At 44.5% G+C, this 23187-nt stretch overlaps 1 protein-coding gene across 1 annotated transcript in view; it reads right to left on the bottom strand.

Moving 5' to 3' along the window:
• The window catches only part of dapp1 (dual adaptor of phosphotyrosine and 3-phosphoinositides 1), a 105657-nt gene that overhangs the window by 30949 nt on the left and 51521 nt on the right, over positions 1-23187 (bottom strand). The gene's annotated exons all lie outside the window — the stretch shown is intronic.

The following is a 23187-nucleotide window of genomic DNA, read 5'->3' as shown; positions in this document are numbered from 1 at the left end:
CTATCCTCCCCTTCTCTCCTGGCTCCATCATTCCCTCTCTTCCGCTTCTGGCACTTTCACTGACCTCACCTATTTTATTTTCTCTCTGAACAGCACAGGAACGGGCCATCCGGCTTAGTTTTGCATACAACCCGATAAACTCATAGAAGACCTCACCTGGGCTGTACACAAGTGTCACCGCGTAACTGGTGCTGACAAAGTTACAAAAAGTTCATAGAGTTCAAAAAGTTCATCAGTCTTGTCTTCTGACTCCCCGCCTGGTCCCCACTTCGCTCGGCAGACCCCCCCCTCCCCATCCCCACCCCACCCCGCAGGGTCCCCCTTGGATCTCGGCGTCCAGTTCAGCTCCATGTTGCCTCTCAGGGGCTTTCTACTGCCGTGCGGCACATCTCAGGTTCCGCGGCCCGCAGCCAGGCCTGCCGTCGGAATGGGCCGCGGCTCGCTGGGATTCCCCTGCTTGGAATGTTGGTGACTTTCACTAGCCACGAGCGTGTAAAAATTGGAAACATTTCTAACACCTTTTATGAGCCAGCGTGGGGAGAATAAAAATAGGACATCGTGGACTTGGTGAGCCATGGAGCCTGTTTCCACGCTGCATCTAAGCTAAACTAAACTAAACTAAACTAAAGTGTCCATAGGCCTGACCAGTGGAATATTCAGCTTGGACACCATCACGTCACCTAATGGGTTTCACCTAAATGCAGAACAAGTATCAAATTACTGACCTGCACAAATGGAGGCCAATTAATGAGTCACGTCATGCACTGGAAAATATATCTCAGTTTTGAAAAGACATCACCAATTGTGAAAGAGGAAGCAAGCAGTTATTTTAGTCACTTGTCGAGTTGCAGCAACAGAAATTTCCTTCCTTCTACTCAACTCTTCCAACTGCAAAGGTTTTTGAACCCTGATTTTGCAGCAGCAGCAGTTTTACACTCGGCTCTCTGCTGTGTCCACAGACCTGGTGCCAAGATCACAACTTCTCCCTCAACGTCAGCAAGACAAAGGAGACAGTGATCGACTTCAGGAAGCTAAGCGCTACACATATATACCCTGGTATTCATTGATGGTGCTGAAGTAGAGATGGTCGAAAGCTTAAAGTTGTTAGGAATAAATATCACCTGCAACTTGTCCTGCACCAGGCACATCGAAGCAATGCCAAGAAAGCTCACCAACGCCTCTACTTCATTGGAAGGCAGAGGAAGTTTGGCACGTCCCCTACAACCTTCACCAACTTCTACAGATGCGCCATAGAAAGCATTTTATCGGGAAGCATCACAGCATGGTTTGGGAACAGCTCCATCCAACACCACAAGAAATTGCAGAGAGTTGTAGACGCAGCTCAGACCATCACTCAAACCAACCTCCCTTCCAATGTCTCCATCTATGCTTCATGCTGTCCTGGCAATAATCAAGGACCAATCTCACCTCAGTCACTACCTCTTCTCCCTTCTACCATCAGGCAAGAGGTGCAGAAGTGTGAGAACATACACCTCCAAATTCAGGGACAGTTTCTTCCCAGCTGTTATCAGGCAACTGAACCATCCTCTTACCAATTAGAGAGGGGCCTGACCACCCATCTACCTCATTGTAGAATCTCGGACTATCTTTAAACAGACTTTACTGGACCTTTTCTTGTGCTAAATATTATTCCCTTTATCCTGTATCTGTACACAGTGGATGGCTTGATTGTAATCATGCATAGTCTTTTAGCTAACTGGAAAACAAGTAACAAAAAAAGTTTTTCACTGTACCTCAGTACACGTGACAATAAACTAAACTAAACTGAATGTGTCCCTCTACCCCGGAGACATGTTTCCTACATGACGAACAACAGTAACGCACGGTGAAGCTGCACGTACATCTTACAAGTCAGATAAGGAAGAAAGTAGAAACAAGGAACTGCAGACGCTGGCTCACAAGAAAAGACACAAAGTGCTGGAGTAACTAAGTAGGTCAGGTAGCATCTCTGGGGAACAGAGAACAGTAAAGCACAGGAACAGGCTCTTCGGCCTACATAGTTTATGCCGAACATGATGTCAAGTTAAGCTGATCTTCTCTGCCTGTACATGATCCATATCCCTCCATTCCCTGCACTTCCACGTGCCGATCCAAAAGCCTCTTAAACCACTATCGTACCTGCCTCCACCACCACCAATGTGTTCCAGGCCCCACGACCCTCTGTAAAAATCTTCGCTGCACATCTCCATTAAACATTCCCCTTCTCACCCTATAGCTCTGCTCTCTAGTGTTGGATGTTCCCGACAGTCTACCCTATCTATGCCTCTCATAATTTCACATAACAAAGAAAGTTAGACCAACTTGAAAACAAGTTTAGGGGTGACCTGGTAGAAGTTTATAAAATTCTGAGAAGCACAGACAAGGCAGACCCAGTCAGAACCATTTTCACAGGGAGAAAATGCCAAAGACATATCTTTAAGGTGAGATGGGCACAGCATAGAGGTGATGTGTGGGGTAAGTTCTTTTATTACACAGAGAACGATTGCAGCAGGATCTGGATCGATTGGCCAAGTGGGCGGAGGAATGGTTGATGGAATTTAATACAGAGAAGTGCGAGGTGTTACATTTTGGGACGTCGAACAAGGGCAGGACCTACACAGTAAATGGTAGGCCTCTGGGTAGTGTTGTAGAGCAGAGGGATCTAGTACAGGTGCATGGTTCCTTTAAGGTCGAGTCGCAGGTAGATAAGGTGGTCAAAAAGGCTTTTGGTACTTTGGCCTGCATCAGTCAGAGTATTGAGTATAGAAGTTGTGAGGTCATGTTGCAGTTGTATAAGTTGTTGGTGAGACTGCATTTAGAATATGGTGTTCAGTTCTGGGCACCATGTTATAGGAAAGATATTGTCAAGCTTGAAAGGGTTCAGAAAAGATTTACGAGGATGTTGCCAGGACTAGAGGGTGTGAGCTGTAGGGAGAGGTTGAGTAGGCTGGGTCTCTATTCCATGGAGCACAGGAGGATGAGGGGAGATCTTATAGAGGTGTACAAAATCATGATAGGAATAGATTGGGTAGATGCACAGAGTCTTTTGCCCAGAGTAGGGGAATCGAGGACCAGAGGATATAGGCTCAAGGTGAAGGGGAAAAGATTTAATAGGAATCCGAGTGGTCACTTTTTCACACAAAGGGTGGTGGGTGTATGGAACAAGCTTCCAGAGGAGGTAGTTGAGGCTAGGACTATCCCATTGTTTAAGAAACAGTTACATGGATAGGACAGGTTTGGAGGGATATGGACCAAGCGCAGGCAGGTGGGACTAGTGTAGCTGGGACATTGTTGGCCATTTTGGGCAAGTTGGGCTGAAGGGCCTGTTTCCACACTGTACCACTCTATGACTCTAATGGTGGGTGCCTGGAACGTGCTGCCGGGGGTAGTGGTGAAGGCAGCTACGATAGTGGTGTTTAAGAGACGTTTGGATAAGGGCATGCAAGGAATGGAGGGACATGGATCATTAGCGGTTACATAAGAGTTGGTCTTGGCATCATGTTTGGCACAGACATTGTGGGCTGAAGGCCTGTTCCAGTGTTGTACAGTTCTACGCTCTATATTCATGATCCAGGTACAGTATATGTTTTTTCATTCAGCTTATTCTGTGAGTGGGAGTCAAAGTTTAGAGGCAATAAAATCACATTAAACATTTTGTATGTAGAGTTTTTGAGGGCGGCACACAGGCGCAGCGGTAGAGCTACTGCCTTACAGTGCCAGAAACCCCGGTTCAATCCTGACTATGGGGGCTGTCTGTACGGAGTTTGTACGTTCTCTCTGTGGGTTGTCTCTGAGTGTTCCGGTTTCCTCCTACACTCCAAATACGTGGAGTTTGTAGGTTAATTGGCTTCTGTAAATTGTAATTTATCCCCAGTGTGTAGGATAGTGCTAGTGTACGGGTTGAGCGTTGGTCGGCACGGACTCGTTGGGCTGCAAGGCATGTTTCCGTGCTGTAACTATCTCGAAGCTTTTATATCTTCAGGACAGTGCAGACTTGTGCAGGATACACCTGCCCTGCTTGGGAGAGATGTACACATGGAAAGAAGATCGACTCATCCTTGAATGCCAGCTGCCGTAGCATCACTGGTTGCCTCCGATCTACAGACATGAACAACGTCTACCTCCTGGCTGGCATCGCTCCCCAAGACATCAGGAGAGCTGCTGCAAGCAGGACAGAGCGTCTGAAACAACTGACAGACGATAGACACCCATTACACAACCACGTGCCCCCTCTTAGGCGGTTAAAATCCTGTAAAAGTCTCCTAACCAGTGTCACCCCATTGGAAACAACACCAACTGAAGCTCGCCTCCAGATGTGGAAGAACAGACCAGCCACTGTCCCTATTTCCACCAAGATGGGAATACCAGCAGCAGAGTGCTTATCCCCAGGTGCTGATGAACACTGGCTGAACTGGAGATGTCTCAACTGACTGCGAACCGGGGTCGAGCGGTCAAGGGAGACAATGCACAAATGGGGCTACATCGAGGGTACAACCACCTGTGACTGTGGCACACAGATCCAGACAATGCAACACCTACTGTAATGCCCATTACTGGATAATCCATGTACAACTGCAGACTCCAATAGTGCAACGATGTGTACTGCAGTGGCAAGCCACTGTGTAGCATCAGGACACGGAAGAAGAAGTGCAGACTTGTTTAAATGTAGGAAACACTGCAATGAATTTGCACACATCGTCTGCTTACAAACCACAATTTCACTGCGCCTTCGGGTGTATGTGACAAATAAAATTGACTTTGACTATGACTTTCTTTGCTGTTTTTGAAGGAGCACATGTAGGTATGTTACAATACTTACCTTCAGCGGCGCTGCAATTCTGCCACTGGCCGTGTGCGCGATTTTGGCGCGTTTGAGGGGGGGGGGGGGCGGGGTTAAAACACTGTTTTCTCCGACCTTGTCTGTATTATATTTTGTTGGAGTGCAAGCTTTTGCTGAAGAATCGTTCCGACGTCTGTTCCGTGTCTTTTAAAAAAGGTTAATCGCTGAATTGATTTTAAAATCAGCTTCTGAAGCCGTCAACGGCTACAACGGGGACGGATTTTACGTAGGGGACAGGTTAAAGAAAGTTGTTTATTTTTATGTATAAAAAGTGTTTCTTAAGATGCATTTAATTCACATTTTAAGTTGCGAAATTGTGATTTCCCCCCCCCCGTACGAACCAGCAGTGTTTTTGCTGCCGATACGGGTTTAAATTCACCGCAACCACAACATTCCAATTGATAGCGTTCCAGAAAAACCCACTCACAAGCTGATTTAAATGGCCATTCATTTACAGATATTATACATTAAATTCCTTCCATTTGGCCTATAAACCCATGACAATGAGATTTAAAAATTAGGTTATATTGTGAATTCTTGTGTGAATGTTATTTGGACATTTAGGCTATTTAAAAATGTTAATCTATTCTTAAGAAATGGATAGATGTTTAGATCTAGTAATTGAATTTTGTAATTAGCTATAATTAGGTAACTAACTAATTATATGCTTTAATTTCATCTAAGTAAGATTTTTTCATATTTGTTTCTGAATGCTTCAATCTACAATAACTGAACATTTCTTTCAGTTCTCTTAATTTTTAAGAAAGTTATGGGCTTTTAAATGTTCTCGATCACAGCTTTTGTGTTAAGTCAATGGAAAAGCAATAGGGAACAAGATGCTAATTTCCGAGTATGAAAATGGCCATAACTTTTTTAATACTGAAGATATGAAAGTGAGTTAGGTGTCAAATTAAACTTCTTTTTATGCTTTATCTGATGGGATAAATTACAGACTTGATTTTTAAAATCTCAAAATTTTGTAACATTGCTAGCACATGCGCAATGAGTTAGCAGCTTCAAGTTCCTAGGCACTAACTTCTGGGTTGACCTGTCCTAGCCCCAGCACAGGGATGTGATCACCAAGAAGGCTCAGCAATGCGTCTACTAACTTAGAAGTTTAAAGTTTGGCATTGAATACTCAAGTAAACCTCTGCAGATGCCCTGTAGAAAGTATGCTGACTGGTTGCACCACGGCCTGGTACGGCAACTCCAGCACACAGGAACGCAAGAGGCTGCAGAGACTGGTGGACTCAGCCCAGTCCGTCACGGGCACAGCCCTCCCCACCATCAAAAGCATCTACACCAGGAGCTGCCTCAAGAAGGTGGCATCTATCATCAAGGATCCCCACCATCCAGGCTGTGCCCTCTTCTCACTGTTATCGTCCCATAACAGCGGATAAAGTCACCCATGATAACCGCTGTATCTTTGCTACACGCATCCCTAATTTCCTGCTTGATGCTATCCCCAATCTCCCTACTGCTGTTTGGTGGTCTGTACACCACTCCAACAAGTGTTTTTTGCCCTTGGCTCTTTCGCAGTTCTACCCAAACCGATTCTTCAGCATCCAAGCTAATGAATCTCCTTTCTATTGCATTAATCTCCTCTTTAACCAGCACCTCCTCTTCCTTTCTGTTTATCCTTCTTGAATTTCGAATACCCTTGCATGTTTAGCTCCCAGCCTTGGTCACCCTGGAGCCATGTCTCTGTAATTCCAACTATATCATATCCCTTAAATACTAACTGCACATTCAATTCATCCACCTTATTTCGAATGCTCCTCGTATTAAGGCACAAAGCTTTCAGGTTATTTTTCTTATCTCTTCTTCTACCTTTTGCTTCTATCCTCCTTTTATGGCCCTTTATCTCCTTGCAATGGGTCCCATCCCCCTGCCCTGTTAGTTTAAATGTGACCTTTCCTACACTATCTTTCCTGTACAGGCACAGTGGAAAGCTTTGTTTAGCATGCTATCCAAACAGAAGACCCATACATAAAGACAATCAAGTCCAATAGAAGTGATTCAGTATTTCCAGAGTTGAATTTAGTTTAATTTAGAGATACAGCACAGAAACAGGCCCTTCGGCCCACCGATCACCACATATACTAGCACTATCCTACACAAGTCATCTTACTATTTTTATCAAAACCAATTAATCTACAAACCGGCACGTCTTTGGAGTGTGGGAGGAACCCAGAGCCCTCGGAGAAAACCCACACGGTCACGGGGAGAACGTACAAACATATAGCCAGTGGGAAAAATTGGGAATTAAAAGGATCGGCGATATGTATGAAATGGGAAACTTGTTATCATTTCAACAACTACAATTAACTTACAAGCTGAAAAATAACCAATATTTTAAATACCTTCAGATCTGTGACTTCCTGAAAAAATATATACAAGGATACCAAACTTTAACTCTAGACTCATTGGAAGAAGTAATGAACAATAAGGCTGACTCAAGGAAACTTATATCATATTTATATAATAGCATCTTAAATAGAGAATTACCATCGACAGAGACACTTAGAGAAGAATGGGAACGAGAACTACTGATAAAAATCCCGAAAGAAGCTTGGGAAAAACACTTGATATATATACATAAATGCTTGATTAACGCAAAACATAACAATTCAATTTATAATTCTACACAGATTATATTACTTGAAAACTAGACTGCACAAATTCTACCCAAATACTTCCCCCATTTGTGACAAATGTTTATCTCAAAATGCCACTATAACACACTCTTTTGTCTCTTGTATAAAACTATATAAATTTTGGAGCGAAATCTTTGAAATTTTCACAAAACTACTTAAGATAAAACTTAATCCTAACACTGAAATGATTAAATTCGAATTAATGGGAGACGAGAATAAACTGAATATGTTTCAAAAATCTTTCCTTAATTATGGTTTAATAACGGCAAAAAAACTTATACTTACATTTTGGAAAAATACATCGATACCAACGCTTAGAATGTGGATTTCAAACATGTCGGAAACCCTACATCTTGAAGAAATGCGATTCCTCACAACAGACAAAGTAGACCAATTCTTAAGGATTTGGTCTCCATTTGTCAACTTCTTAGAAGCATATGGTGCAACACAAACGTAGAAATGATCTGTTTCAGGATTGGGTGAATGGTGGTCAAGAATAATAAATAGCTATCTCTCTATTTATTCTTCTGCTCTCTACCTCTTTTCTCTCTATTTTCTTTATTTTCTTCTTTCCTTTCCTTTCTTTCACTTTATCACACACCTCTCTATTTATTTTCTATTCTCTTTCTTGTCTCCTTTTTATTGTTAAAATAAAAAAATAAAAAATAAGAAGCTGAACAATGTAACATGTCAATATATACTAGGTATCTACGGTACCATATTACTGTACTTCTAATAAAATAAAAAATAATTTAAAAAAAATATCCCTTAACTACTAACTGCACATTCAATTCATCCACCTTATTTCAAATGCTCCTCACATTAAGGCACAAAGCTTTCAGGTTATTTTTACCAAAACCAATTAATCTACAAACCGGCACGTCTTTGGAGTGTGGGAGGAACCCAGATCCCTCGAAGAAAATCCTCACGGTCACGGGAGAACGTACAAACTCCATACAGACAGCACCCCTAATCAGGATCGAACCCACATCACGAGCTGTAGGGCAGTAACTCTACCGCCGCTCAACTGTGCCGCCCCATGGGTTATGGTTGGCCAGTGCGGCAGTGGTTTGTGCTGCTGCCTCACAGTTTCAGTTAGCCAGGATCAATCCTGGTGTCTGGTGTTGTGTGTGGAGTTTGCTCGTTCCACTGTGACTGGGTTTGTATTCGCTGGAATTTAGAAGGATGAGAGGGAAACGGTCCTGCCCACTTTTGGAAAAATATTGGAAAGAAATCTTTGATACTATTTCTGTAGTTTTAGGTATTGATTTACAACCTCATCCTATTACTGCAATTTTTCGGCTACCAATGTTAGATTCTATTAATTTGTCCCGTTCCGCCCATCGGCTGATTGCTTTTACCAAATTAATGGATAGAAGATCTATTTTATTTAAATGGAAAGACTCTAACCCTCCGACCACACTCCATTGGTACTCTGAAATGATATCATGTTGGTTTAACCCTTGGTTAAATTTGATAGGACATGGGGAAGATTTATTCAACATTTTCACACAACATAAATTGTCCCCTCTCCAACCGTTATCAAAATTATTTTACCTTTATATGGTGGAACAGGCTTGACGACAAACAGGGACAGAATTTGTTGATATTTTTGCAGCCCAGATTTTGTTTTGCTTTTTTTTTCAAGTTTAGGGGGGTTTTGTTTTTTCCTTTTTTCTCTTTTTTTTCTTTTTCTCTTTTTTTAAAATATATGTTTTCTTTTAAACATTTAACTACATTTACATAGGTGGTCATAGGAGGTCTATAATCAATGTGTATTTTGACACTGGACTCATGTTTAGGTTATACCTGTTATTAATGTAATCCTGATCCCTATGTATCAATATCATTGTTATGTTTATCATTATTCTTTTTTGTTGTTTTGTTTTTGTTTTTGAAAAAAAAGCTAATAAAAAGATTTTAAAAGAAAGAAAAGAAAGAAACATATAAAATTATTATAGGATTGGAAAGGGTAGTCGCAGGAAAAATATTCCCGATGTTGGGGGAGTCCAGAACCAGAGGTCACAGTTTAAGAATAAGGGGATAGGCCATTTAGGACTGAGATGAGATAAAACGTTTTCACCCAGAGAGTTGTGAATCTGTGGAATTCTCTGCCACAGAAGACAGTGGAGGCCAAGTCACTGGATGTTTTCAAGAGAGAGTTAGATTTAGCTCTTAGGGCTAAGGGAATCAAGGGATATGGGGGAAATGCCGGAACAGGGTACTGATTTTGGATGATCAGCCATGATCATATTGAATGGCAGTGTAGGCTCGAAGGGCCGAATGGCCTACTCCTGCACCTATTTTCTATGTTTCTTCCTTGGTACACATGACAATTACAAACCTGAACCTAATGATTGTGCTTATGTCCAGTAAGATTTCTACTGAGCTGTATCTTTAGATGTACAGCACAGGGGTATGACCGAGTCACTGCCTCCAGTAGCTTTACTTGTTTGTGTGAGCAAGGATGACAGGATTGGGAGGTTGCTGCACAAGCATGTGGCATTGTCACGATCTAATTAAAACGACACATCACAGCGAAGCATTTCAATATTTACAGTGGGAAACTTTATTGTGTTTTATTAGGATGTGGATCGCTCAGAGACATGATTCATAGATGTTGCTTAATTTAGAGATACTTTAGAAATACAGCGCAGAAACTGGTCCCACCGAGTCTGCACTGACCAACGATCACCCCCTACACGAACACTGTCCTACACACTAAGGACAATTGACAATTTTTTACCAAAGCCAATTAACCTACGAACCTGCACGTCTTTGCAGTGTGGGAGGAAACCGGAGCACCTGGAGAAAACTTGCGTGTCACAGAGAGAACGTACAAACTCTGCACAGCAGCATCTGTAATCAGGATCGAACCCGGGTCTTATAGACTTTTTCAGGACAAGAAAACAAAAAAAACATGTCTTTCACCAAGTCTGTACCGACCATCAAGAACCCTTTTAAAACTTCTCCCCCCATATTGCTAGTTCGTTAGTTACGTTTAGTGTCACATGTACTGAGGTACAGTGAAAAGCTTTTTTGTTGCATACTATCCAGTCAATGGAAAGACTATACATGATTACAATCGCAGCATCCACATTGTACAGATACAGGGGCAAGGGAACAACGTTTAGTGCAAGATGAAATCCAGTAAATACCAATTAAAGATAGTCCAAGGATCCCCAATGAGGTAGATGATAGGTCAGGACCGTTCTCTAGTGAGGGCAATTTACAGAGGGCCAATTAACATAGAAAACCGCACGTCTGTGGGATGTGGGAGGAAACCAGAGCACTCAGAGGAAACCCACGTGATTACAGGGTACAACGTACAAATGTTCAAGAATACATCGTACAGAACTCCAGGAGCAGTTCTGGAAGATTCCTTCATCAAGAGCCCTTCACAGATATGCAGCTGGCTAATTGCAAGAATACTAGAACAGTACAGGACAGGAACAGACCCTTCAGCCCACAACATCTGTGCCGAACATGAGACCAACTCTTACCTGCCTGCATATCAGGCACATGCCGTCAGGATAGGCAAGGTAGGCACTGCCTACCCTGACTAAAGTTATAAAATGGTAATTATTAAATATAAATAGTAAAGGCATGGGAGAATTATGCCTACCTAAGAGATCGATCTCATAGGTAGGCATAATTCACCTGTGCCTTTCATCCGCAATGCTTGTAACACGCGAAAGTGTGTGCAGCTGACATGCCGTCGACGCTGCTTCAAGCCGTCAATTTCAAGGCGAGCTGAAGGCAGCTGAAATTCTGCCTTTGCAGCGTGGACTGTGTACTGCGCATGCGCAGCGCAAGTTTCTTGGCGGTTTCTTGGCAAGTTTCCTGGCGCTGAGGTCCCGGCGGCCGTTCGCAGCCACCCGAGCTGCTTCCCTCCCTGGCCACAATGCGGTGGCTCCACGCCTGGAGCGCCGCGGCAGCGGCGAGTGAGTTACTAGCATGATCCCCGACCCCCTCCTTCTCAACGCTGCTGCCCTTCCCGCAACTTTACCCCTGGCCAGACTCACCACAGACTGTGAAAGGAACTCTCCCCCCAATTGGTCCCTTGAACTAGTATTGTCATTCAATAAGATCACAACTGATTCAACGGGAGCTCCCGTTTTTCCCCAACATCTCTCCCCTGCCGTCATGCTCCACCCCCCACCCATTCAGTCGGGACCCTTCTTCACATCTGAAACATCACCCATCCTTTTTATCCAGAGATCCTGCCTGACCCGCTGAGTCACTCCAGCATTTTGTAACCATCTTTGGTATAAACCAGCATCTGCAACTGTTTCTTTCTATATTTCATCACTCCGGTAAACCTCCACGATACCCTTTCCAAAGATTCCACATCCTTCCGGTAATAGGGTGATCAGAACTGTACACAATACTCCAAAAGTTGCCCAACCAAAGTCCTCTATAGCTGCATCATGTCTTCCTGACTTTTATACTCAATGCCCCGACCGATGAAGGCAAGCATGCCATACGCCTTCTTTACTGCCCTATCTACTTGCGTTGCCGCAGTTCTCAGCTGCTATCAAGCAATTGAACCACCCTATCACCAAAACCTCATTGAAGATTCTCAAACTATCTCTACTGGACTTTATATTGCACTAAACGTTATTCCCTTGATCCTCTGTGTACACTGTGGGCGGCTCGATTGTGTATAATCTATTCACTGACTGGGTAGCGCGCAACAAAACAAGCTTTTCATTGTACCTTGGTACACGTGACAAGAATTAACACCACTATTGCCATTGGAATACGGAGGTCAAGGTACTGTATATGAATGCGCAAAGTATAAGGAATAAAGTGGACGAGCTTGAGGCTCAGTTAGAAACTGGCAAGTATGATGTTGTGGGAATTACTGAGACATGGCTGCAAGAGGGCCAGGGCTGGGAACTTAATATTCAAAGGTATACCTCCTATCAAAAAGACAGACAGGTGAGCAGAGGGGGTTGGGTTGCCCTGTTGGTGAGGAATGAAATTTAGTCCCTTGCAAGGGGTGACATTGAAACAGGATTTGTGGAGTCAGTATGGATAGAACTAAGGAATTGTAAGGGTAAAGAGACCCTAATGGGACTAATCTACAGGCCCCCAAACAGTAGCCTGGACATAGGGCGCAAGTTGAATCTGGAGTTAAAATTAGCATGTAGTAAAAGTAATGCTGTGGTTGTTATGGGAGATTTCAACATGCAGGTAGACTGGGAAAATAAGGTTGGTACTGGACCCCAAGAAAGGGACTTTGCAGAGTGCCTTTGTGATGGATTCTTTGTACAGCTTATATTGGAGCCTACCAGGGAGAAGGCAATTCTGGATTTAGTGTTATGTAATGAACCGGATTTGATAAAGGACCTCGAGGTTAATGAGCCATTAGGAGGCAGTGACTGTAACATGGTCAGGTTTAATCTACAATTGGAGAGGGAGAAGAGTAGATCGGAGGTGTCAGTGTTGCAGTTGAATAAAGGGGACTAAGGGGCCATGAGGCAGGAGCTGGCCAAAGTTGACTGGAAAGATACACTAGCAGGGATGACAGTGGAGCAAAAATGGCAGATGTTTCTAGGAATAATTCAGAAGGTGCAGGATCAGTTCATTCCTAGGAGGAAGAAAGATTCTAAAGGGAGAAAGGGACGACCATGGCTGACAAGGGACGTCAGGGACAGTATAAAAATTAAAGCGAAGAAGTACAATGTAGCAAAGATGAGCAGGAAGCAAGAGGATTGGGTAATGTTTAAAGAACAACAGAAGATAACCAAATAGACAATATGGGGAGAAAAGATGAGGTACGAAGGTAAGCTAGCCAAGAATATAAAGCAGGATAGTAAAAGCTTCTTTAGGTATGTGAAGAGGAAAAAGTTAGTAAAGACCAAAGTTGGACCCTTGAAGACTGAAAAAGGTGAATTTATTATGGGGAAAAAGGATATGGCAGATGAGTTGAACAGGTACTTTGGATCTGTCTTCACTGAGGAGGACACAAACAATCTTCCTGATATAGTAGTGGCCAGAGGATCTGGGGTGACGGAGGAACTGAAGGAAATCCACATTAGGCAGGAAATGGTGTTGGATAGACTGATGGGACTGAAGGCTGATATATCCCCAGGGCCTGATGGTCTGCATCCCAGGGTACTTAAGGAAGTGGCTCTAGAAATCGTGGATGCATTGGTGATAATTTTCCAATGTTTTATAGACTCAGGATCAGTTCCTGTGGATTGGAGGGTAGCTAATGTTATCCCACTTTTTAAGAAAGGCGGGAGAGAGAAAACGGGGAATTATAGACCAGTTAGCCTGACATCGGTAGTGGGGAAGTTGCTGGAGTCAATTATAAAAGATGAGATAGCCGCACATTTGGATAGCAGTAACAGGATCGGTCCGAGTCAGCATGGATTTACAAGGGGAAATCATGCTTGACTAATCTTCTGGAATTTTTGAAGATGTAACTCGGAAAATGGACAAGGGAGAGCCAGTGGATGTAGTGTACCTGGACTTTCAGAAAGCATTTGATAAGGTCCCACATAGGAGATTAGTGGGCAAAATTAGGGCACATGGTATTGGGGGTAGAGTGCTGACATGGATAGAGAAGTGGTTGGCAGACAGGAAACAAAGAGTAGGGATTAATGGGTCCCTTTCAGAATGGCAGGCAGTGACGAGCGGGGTACCGCAAGGCTCGGTGCTGGGACCGCAGCTATTTACAATATACATCAATGATTTGGATGAAGGGATTCAAAGTAACATTAGCAAATTTGCAGATGACACAAAGCTGGGTGGCAGTGTGAACTGTGAGGAGGATGCTATGAGAATGCAGGGTGACTTGGAAAGGTTGGGGGAGTGGGCAGATGCATGGCAGATGAAGTTTATGATGCAAGGCATGTTGGCCTTTATAACAAGAGGAATCGAATATAGGAGCAAAGAGGTCCTTCTGCAGTTGTACAGAGCCCTAGTGAGACCAGACCTGGACTATTGTGTGCAGTTTTGGTCCCCTAATTTGAGGAAGAACATTCTTGCTATTGAGGGAGTGCAGCGTAGGTTTACAAGGTTAATTCCCAGGATGGCGGGACTGTCATATGCTGAGAGAATGGAGCAGCTGGGCTTGTACACTCTGGAGTTTAGAAGGATGAGAGGAATCACATTGAAACATATAAGATTGTTTAGGGCTTGGACACGCTAGAGGCAGGAAACATGTTCCCGATGTTGGGGGAGTCCAGAACCAGGGGCCACAGTTTCAGAATAAGGAGTAAGCCATTTAGAACGGAGACGGAAACACTTTTTCTCACAGAGAGTGGTGAGTCTGTGGAATTCTCTGCCTCAGAGGACGGTGGAAGCCGGTTCTCTGGATGCTTTCAAGAGATAGCTAGATAGGGCTCTTAAAAATAGCAGAGTCAGGGGATATGGGGAGAAGGCAGGAACGGGGTACTGATTGTGGATGATCAGCCATGATCACATTGAATGGCGGTGCTAGCTCGAAGGGCCAAATGGCCTACTCCTGCACCTATTGTCTATTGTCTGTAGAACCCCTGGCTTGAATTGGCTGTGACATCAAGTTGATGTTGTGTTTACTGAATCCGAGTTTGAGGTACTGAAGAATGGGAGAACAAATGTTTGTGGACAGCAGGTTCACACATGCACCACGGCATTGTAAATACCTCACCACATGAAAGACAGCTGGTTCTGACACAATGGAGGAAGGAAATGAAAACACACATACGCACCCCACCCACACACACACACACACAGACACCCACACCCAGACATACACACACCCACACACACACCCAGACACCCACACCCAGACACACACCCACACACACACACCCAGACACCCACACCCAGACTCAGACACCCACTCAAACACACAACCACCCACACTCAGACACACTCACTCAAAAAAACAGACACACACACTCAGACACCCGCACACTCAGCCACCCACACCCAGACACACACACACAGACTCAAACACACCCAGACACACACACACCCACTCAGACATGCACACCCAGACACTCAGACACACCCACACACACACCTCCAGATTCAGGGACAGTTTCTTCCCAGCTGTTATCAGGCAACTGAACCATCCTATCGCCAACTAGGGAGCGGTCCTGACCTCCCATCTTCCTCATTGGAGACTCTTAGACTATTTCTAATTGGACTTTACTGAACTTTATCTTGCACAGTATGTTATTCACTTCATCCTGTATCTGTACACAGTGGATGGCTTGATTGTAATCATGTATAGTCTTTCTTCTGACTGGATAGCACGCAACAAAAACAGCTATTCACTGTACCTCGGTACACGTGACACTCAACTAAACTAAACATTGTGGAACTGGGGCAAGAGTCAGGGTTGAAGAGAACATAGAATGAAGCTGATCTCAAGTTTAGTTTAGTTTAGAGATATAGCATGGAAACAGGCTCTTTGGACCAACTGGTCTTTGCCGACCAAGATGCTCCATCTAAACTAGTCCCATTTGCCTGCATTTGGTCCATATCCCTCTAAACCTTAGATAGGCACAAAGTGCTGGAGCAAATCAGTGGGTCAGGAAGCATCTCTGGAGAAAAGGAACAGATGACTTTTCAGGTCGGGACCATTCTTCAGACCTGAAACTAACCCAACCCGATCCGAAACGTCACCTGCTCTTTTTCTCCAGAGATGCTGCCTGACCCACTGAGTTGCTCCAGCCCTTTGTGCCTATCTTTAGTATAAATCAGCGTCTGCAGTTCCTTCCGACACATTCTCTCTGACCCTTCCCTACCCACGAACAGGAACTGACTGAAACTAGGGTGTGCTGGAGATTTGTGAGTCCACTGTTTGCATATTGTCACATTTGTCAGGCAAGTGTTGCACAGGGATCTTCATCCGCCATAGAACAGTACAGCACCGCAACAGGCCCTGCGGCCCACAACATCCATGCTGAAAATGACGCCAAGAAAAACTAATACCATGTGCCTGCACATGATGTTCCCGATAATGGGGGAGTCCAGAACCAGCGGTCACAGTGTAAGAATAAGGGGTAGGCCATTTAGGACTGAGATGAGGAAAAACTTGTGAATCTGTGGAATTCTCTGCCACAGAAGGCAGTGGAGGCCAATTCACTGCAGGTTTTCGAGTGAGATATAGCTCTTAGGGCTAACGGAATAGAGGGATATGGGGAGAAAGCAGGAACGGGGTACTGATTTTGGATGATCAGCCATGATCATATTGAATGGCGGTGCTGGCTCGAAAGGCTGAATGGTCTACTACTGCACCTATTTTCTATGTTTCTATATTTTTACGATCTATATCCATCCATTCCCCGCATATCCATGTGCCTATCTAAAAACCCCTTAAACATGCCATTGGCAGCACGTTCCAGGCACCCACAGCCCACTGGACAAAAACTTGGTCTGCACCTCTCCTTTAAACGTTGACCCCTCTCACCTTAAAGCAATGTCCACAATTTGACATTTCCAGCATAGGAAAAAGTTTCAGACTGGCTACCTTATATATGCCTCTCATAAATTCATATAAAATTAATAAATCAGAGCCTTAACGTAGAGGTTTATAAAGTGTCTGTTATGTCAATTCTAGGACATTCAAGATGTCCTCTTTCTTCAACAAACATGCTTTCCCTCCCAGCTGGCATAGATAGATCTCTCACCCGCGTCTCCTGTGTCCCTTAGTTCTGCTCTTGCTCCCCTTCCCCCCCTAGGTGGAACAATGACAGAATTCTCCTGGTCCTCAACATTCACCCCACCAGCTTCCACATCATCCTCCGGCATTTCCTTCACTTCCAACCTGATTCCACCCCCGGTCACATCTTCTCATCTCCACCCCTTTCCTCTTTCTGCAACTACTTGGTTCACTCATCCCTTCCCACCAAACCACGCCCTCCCTAGGGTCTTTTCCTTCCAACCGCAGGAGATGTAATACGTGTATCTCCTCTAACCGCATCTGGTACATCCTAATGTGGGTTCCTGTATATCGGTGAAAACCAAGTGTAAACTCAGTGACTATTTCACCGAACACTTGCACTCAGTCCACCTGGGCCTATTGGATCTCCTGGCTACCAACCATTTCAACTCCCCTTCCCATTCCCATACTGACCATTCTGCCCTGGGCCTCCCCCATTGCCAGAGTGAAGCCACACGCAAACGGGAGGAACAGCACCTCATATTCTGCTTGGGTAGCTTACAAGCCAACGTATGAACATTGATTTCTCCAATTTTAGGTAACCTCCAACACCCCGCCCTCCCCTTTCTCCCCCACCTTTCCTCACCTCCCCAAACTTACCTCCCCGTTGCCCCACCTGGACTCACACTTATTTCTCCCCTCCCCCTACATTCCTTCCTCTTTTGCCTCATACCTACTTTTTTTGTTAAATCTCTGGCCTTTGTCCAACCATCTGCCTAACAAAACCACCCTTCCCCCTTCCCTCAGTCTGAAGAAGGGTTTCGGCCCGAAACGTTACCTATCTCCTTAGCTCCATAGATGCTGCTGCACCCGCTGAGTTTCTCCAGCATTTTTGTGTACCTTCCCCCTTTCCTGTGTTCACGTTACTTGCCAGTGTTTGTCCTGCCTCTTCTCTCCGACAGCTCGCTTTCCCCAGCTGCCCCCTACAATCAGTCACCAGAAGGGTCTCGACCCCAAACGTCACCTATCCATGTTCTCCAGCGATGCTGCCTGACCTGCTGAGTTATTCCAGCATTTTGCCTTTTTTTTTGTAAACCAGCATCTGCCCTCCCCCGTTTCTACATCTTATAATGTGTAATCAGCTGCAATCCTAGACTTCCTATTTTATGTTTAGAAAAACTGAATTGCTGCCCTTTTCTCAATTATGACACTTCCTCACATTCACCAAATAAGGTAACGTAGTCTCAGAGTACGTTGGAAACGTGTCTATTCAACATTCCTCGACAACCACAAGTAACTTCACCTATACAGTGACTTTTACAAAATACAATTGGCATGTCAGCACAGCTGGCACCGCTGCCTTACAGAGCCAAAGACCCAGCATTGATCCTAACTTCAGGTGCTGTCTATGCGGAGTTTTGCATTTTCTCTCTGTGACTGCGTGGGTTTCCTCCGGGTGCTCCGGTTTCCTCCCACATCCCAAAGACAAGCAGGTTGATAGGTTAGACTTTAGAGATACAGCACAGAAACAGGGCCTTCAGCCCACCGACCAGCGATACGCTCGTACACTAGTTCAGTCCTACATCCTAGGAACAATTTACAGAAGCCAACTAAACCAGTACATCATTGGGATGTGGGAGGAAGCTGGAGCACCCGTAGAAAACCCACGCGATCACCAGGGGAACATACAAACTAAGTACAGACAGCACCCGTAGTCAAGATCGAACCTGGGTCTCTGGTGGGGTGAGACAGCAACTCTATTGCTGCACCACCGTGCCATGCCTGACCCTACCGCCTCATTGCGTCTAAGACCCGGGTTCGATCCTGCCCTCAGGTGCTTTCTGTGTGGAGTTTCCACGTTCTCCCTGTGACCACATAGGTTTCCTCCGGGTGCTCTGGGTTCCTCCCGCACTCCAAAGACGTCCGGGTTTGCAGGTTAATTGGCTTCTATCAATTGTCCCTCGTGTGCAGGGAGTGGATGGGAAAGTGGGATAACATCGAACTTTAGGCTTAGGTTTGTTATTATCACATGTGCCGAGTTACAATAGACAATAGGTGCAGGAGTTGGCCATTCGGCTCTTCGAGCCACCACCGCCATTCAATGTGATCATTCCAGAACCAGGGGCCACAGTCTTAGAATAAAGGGGAGGCCATTTAGGACTGAGGTGAGAAAATAAAATGTCACCCAGAGAGTTGTGAATTTGTGGAATTCCCTGCCACAGAGGGCAGTGGAGGCCAAATCACTGGATGGATTTAAGAGAGAGTTAGAGAGAGCTCTATCTAGGGGCTGGTGGAATCAAGGGATATGGGGAGAAGGCAGGCAGGGTACTGATTGGGGTCAATCAGCCATGATCACAATGAATGGCGGTGCTGGCTCGAAGGCCCGAATGGCCTCCTCCTGCACCTATATTCTATGTTTCTATGACTGATCATCCCCAATCAGTACCCGGTTCCTGCCTTCTCCCCATATCCTCTGACTCTGCTATCTTTAAGAGCCCTATCTAGCTCTCTCTTGAAGGTATCCAGAGAACCAGCCTCCACCACCCTCTGACGTAGAGAATTCCACAGACACACAACTCTCTGTGTGAAAAAGTGTTTCTTCATCTCCAGTCTAAATGGCTTACCCCTTATTCTTAAACTGTGACCCCTGGTTCTGAACTCCCCAAACATTGGGAACATTTTTCCTGCCTTTAGCGTGTCCAAACCCTTAACAGGGCTGCCAACATTGGGTGAGAGTTGGGAGTGAGAAATTGCGAGAGACCATGTCGAGGGAGTGTAGCGACCGAGGGGGTGGAGGGTGTTGGAGGAGGGTGTCACCCCTCCCATTGGTACGGACCTTTTCCATTTTTCAGCTTGAAATTGTGCAATCTGGTGTATACTGTAACGAGTCTTTTAACTTACACTTGAATGCAATATTTATGCTTTAAATTGGATTAGATATGAATAAGGTTAGGCTAGATTACATTCCTAATTACATTCCACAGTAGAGCCACGCTCTGATCAACAGGTGCAGCACATGAATGATCTTAGTATATTAGTGTATGGAAATCAGATAATAATCAAACACTTGGCCAATGTTGACCAACCTGGGTCTCACTGCACACCTGGTACTACTCCTGACCCTGACTCCAGTTGCATACCTTCTCTCATTCCTGACCCTGAGTGCAGCCTTACCCCTGGCCCCCTATTCTACCCTGATCATAGCTGCTTACCTGCTTCGGTTCCCAGTGCTGAACACTCCCCTGGTCCCAGCTTTGACTGCACACCTAGTACGATTCCAGACCTTGACTCTGGATGCACACTTGGCCTTGCTCCTAGCCGCTCTGCACTGACAATATATCTGGCCCACACATAAAACCCCATATCTGACCCCCTGGACTTAACCTATTACGTTCAAGTCCACAGGTGCTTATCTAATGCGGTAATCTTTTATGGGGCACTTTACAGACCAAATTTTGTGTAACAAAATTTGCGACACCCATTGGCTTCCTTGTTATCTAACATGCTAGTTACTTTGTCAAAGAAGTCATCAATTGGTTGAACATAATTTCTCATCTATAAAATTATACTCACTCAGCTGTATAAGTATTCTGTTACCATTTCCTTCATTTTCCTAACAAACTGTCCTGAAGTCATTTTCACTCCCAATATTTTCAGTATTTTGCTGTCTTCCTCTCAGCTGGGACTTTTCCAAAATGCAAAGTCCAATAACTATATATTTAAGCAATATTCTTCTATTAAATGTGATCTTGAGAGTACATAATATTTTCTGTGGCATTCATAACACTAAAATGATCTTTGTTTTGATTGCACCTACCAACATGCATACATTATTATATTACAGTTAATATGTACCGAGGGCAATGTTTTGTTCCATTGCTACCCATTCCCAATTACTTTTACATTGAAGTGATCGAAATCCAAGTGAAGTTTAAATGGCATCAGAAAAATAAAACCTCCGGAATGGATGATATTCATTACGTGGTTGGTTGGAGTCAGTATCAGCACAATTACTGTCTTAAACTTTGAATCTTCAGATGTTCTGGTTCAAGCTAAAACTAAAGACAAATTATAACCTCCTCAAACATTCCCCAGCAAGTATCTCTGTCACTCCTTGAAAATATGCCCTTCTTTGAACAATGAATGAAACAACAAGATATGGGGGTCATTTCTATTCAACCCGTCAAAGGAATTGGGGGGGGGGGGGGTTAGAAATAGTCAGTGAGGTAAACAAACATAATAGTTGAGTGGTAAATGACAATAGTGCTACCTTCCCAATATTTAACTGAAGGAAATAATGGGTTATTGGGACTGTATGTTGTGACAGACAGTCTGACACATTGCATGCCATTTTAATATTACACTTATCCCATCCCCCTGGATGTTCCAGATTAATAAATTAAGGTTTTGTCAACTAATTACAAATCAGGCTAATTACAAATCAATAACATTAGCTAACTCCGAAACACGAAGTGCTGAGCATTGGGATCCAGACATCACTGACAACTGGCCTCAGTTCCCCGCTCACATCTGGCAGTGTTCTCTGTCTGAACCAGGGGCCACGAAACGTTTTTGAAAGTGGGGGGGTTGAGCAATCACTGATCACTGGCCTTGGGGGTTCCCGGCGAGAGAGTGGAGCAACCGAGTGGAGGTAGGATGTGGGAGGGGGGTGCCCCTTCTCCCACGGTAGGGACTTTTTGAAATTTGATGTATTAAAATCATGTGTAATGTGCATTGTATTAGTATAGTTTCAATGTTTTTTGTTTAAGTATTTTTAAGAAGTAACTTTTTAAGGGGTAACTTTTTCCACACAAAGGGTGGTGGGTGTATGGAACAAGCTGCCAGAGGAGGTAGTTGAGGCAGGGACTATCCCAACATTTAAGAAACAGTTAGACTGATACATGGATTGGACAGGTTTAGATGGATATGGACCAAAAGCAGGTAGTGTAGCTGAGACATGTTGGCGTGTGTGGGCAAGTTGCGCCGAAGGGCCTGTTTTCACACTGTATCACTCTATGACTACATTATATCTCCACCATGCATGAATGCTTCAAAATCACATGGTTGAGTTTTATTGCCATATACTCAAGCATAGAAACATAGAAAATAGGTGCAGGAATAGGTCATTCGGCCCTTCCAGCCAGCACTGCCATTCAATATGATCATGGCTGTTCATCGAAAATCAGTACCTCTTTCCAGTTTTTCCCCATATCCCTAGATTTTGCTAGCCCCGAGCTAAATGTAACTCTATCTTGAAAACATCCAGTGAATTGGCCTCCACTGCCTTCTGTGGCAGAGAATTCCACAGATTCACAACTCTCTGTGAAGAAAGTTTGTCCTCATCTCAGTCCTAACTGGCCTACTCTTTATTTTTTAACTGTGACCCCTGGTTCTGAACGCCCCCAACATCGGGAATATTTTTCCTGCAGTTACAGTAAGTGAAAAATCTAGCAGGTTAGCAGGATGCTTTCTCCAACCACCTCCATTTGAAGGCCACTATCTTCCACCGTACCCAGTGCTTGTTACTTACCTTCAGCAGCCAATGGTTGTCCTCCAGGATGCACAGAGCTGCAGCCTGATCCACGCCGGTCAACTGGGCGAATTCGGCACAGAGATTCTCACAGCAGCGGCGCAACACTTCCGACGCCTCCGACGGCCCTGAAGCTCAGGGCCGGATTTAGATGAAGAGAGGCCCTAGGCTATTCCACTTGTGAGGCCCCTCCCAATCCCCCACCCCCACGACGAGAGGAAGATAGAAGAGTGCACCAGATTGACACCGATGTGCAGCCGAGTGTGGCCAATGAGATAAATAAAAAGCGCAGCTTTCCAGCCCTTATTTATTTATTGCCAGTGCTAGTGTCGAGTTATCGGCTTAAAACATTATTATTCTGAAACGGAGGGCTAGGAAAATTACTGAAGTGTTGTTTAGAGACTACAGTGCGTTGTGACAGCATATGTAAGAAAGGCCTATGACAGTGTCAAAAATATTATACACCAGGACCGTACGAAACGTTTCAAAAAGGGGGGTGGCATGGCAGGATTACAAGAAATTGATGTGAAATAAGTGCATGCAGCACTTA

The sequence above is a fragment of the Amblyraja radiata genome, chromosome 1 (genome assembly GCF_010909765.2).
Source record: "Amblyraja radiata isolate CabotCenter1 chromosome 1, sAmbRad1.1.pri, whole genome shotgun sequence".
NCBI lineage: Eukaryota > Metazoa > Chordata > Chondrichthyes > Rajiformes > Rajidae > Amblyraja > Amblyraja radiata.
Note: the sequence above shows the minus strand (reverse complement) of the source record. Positions and strands in the feature narration are given on the sequence as shown.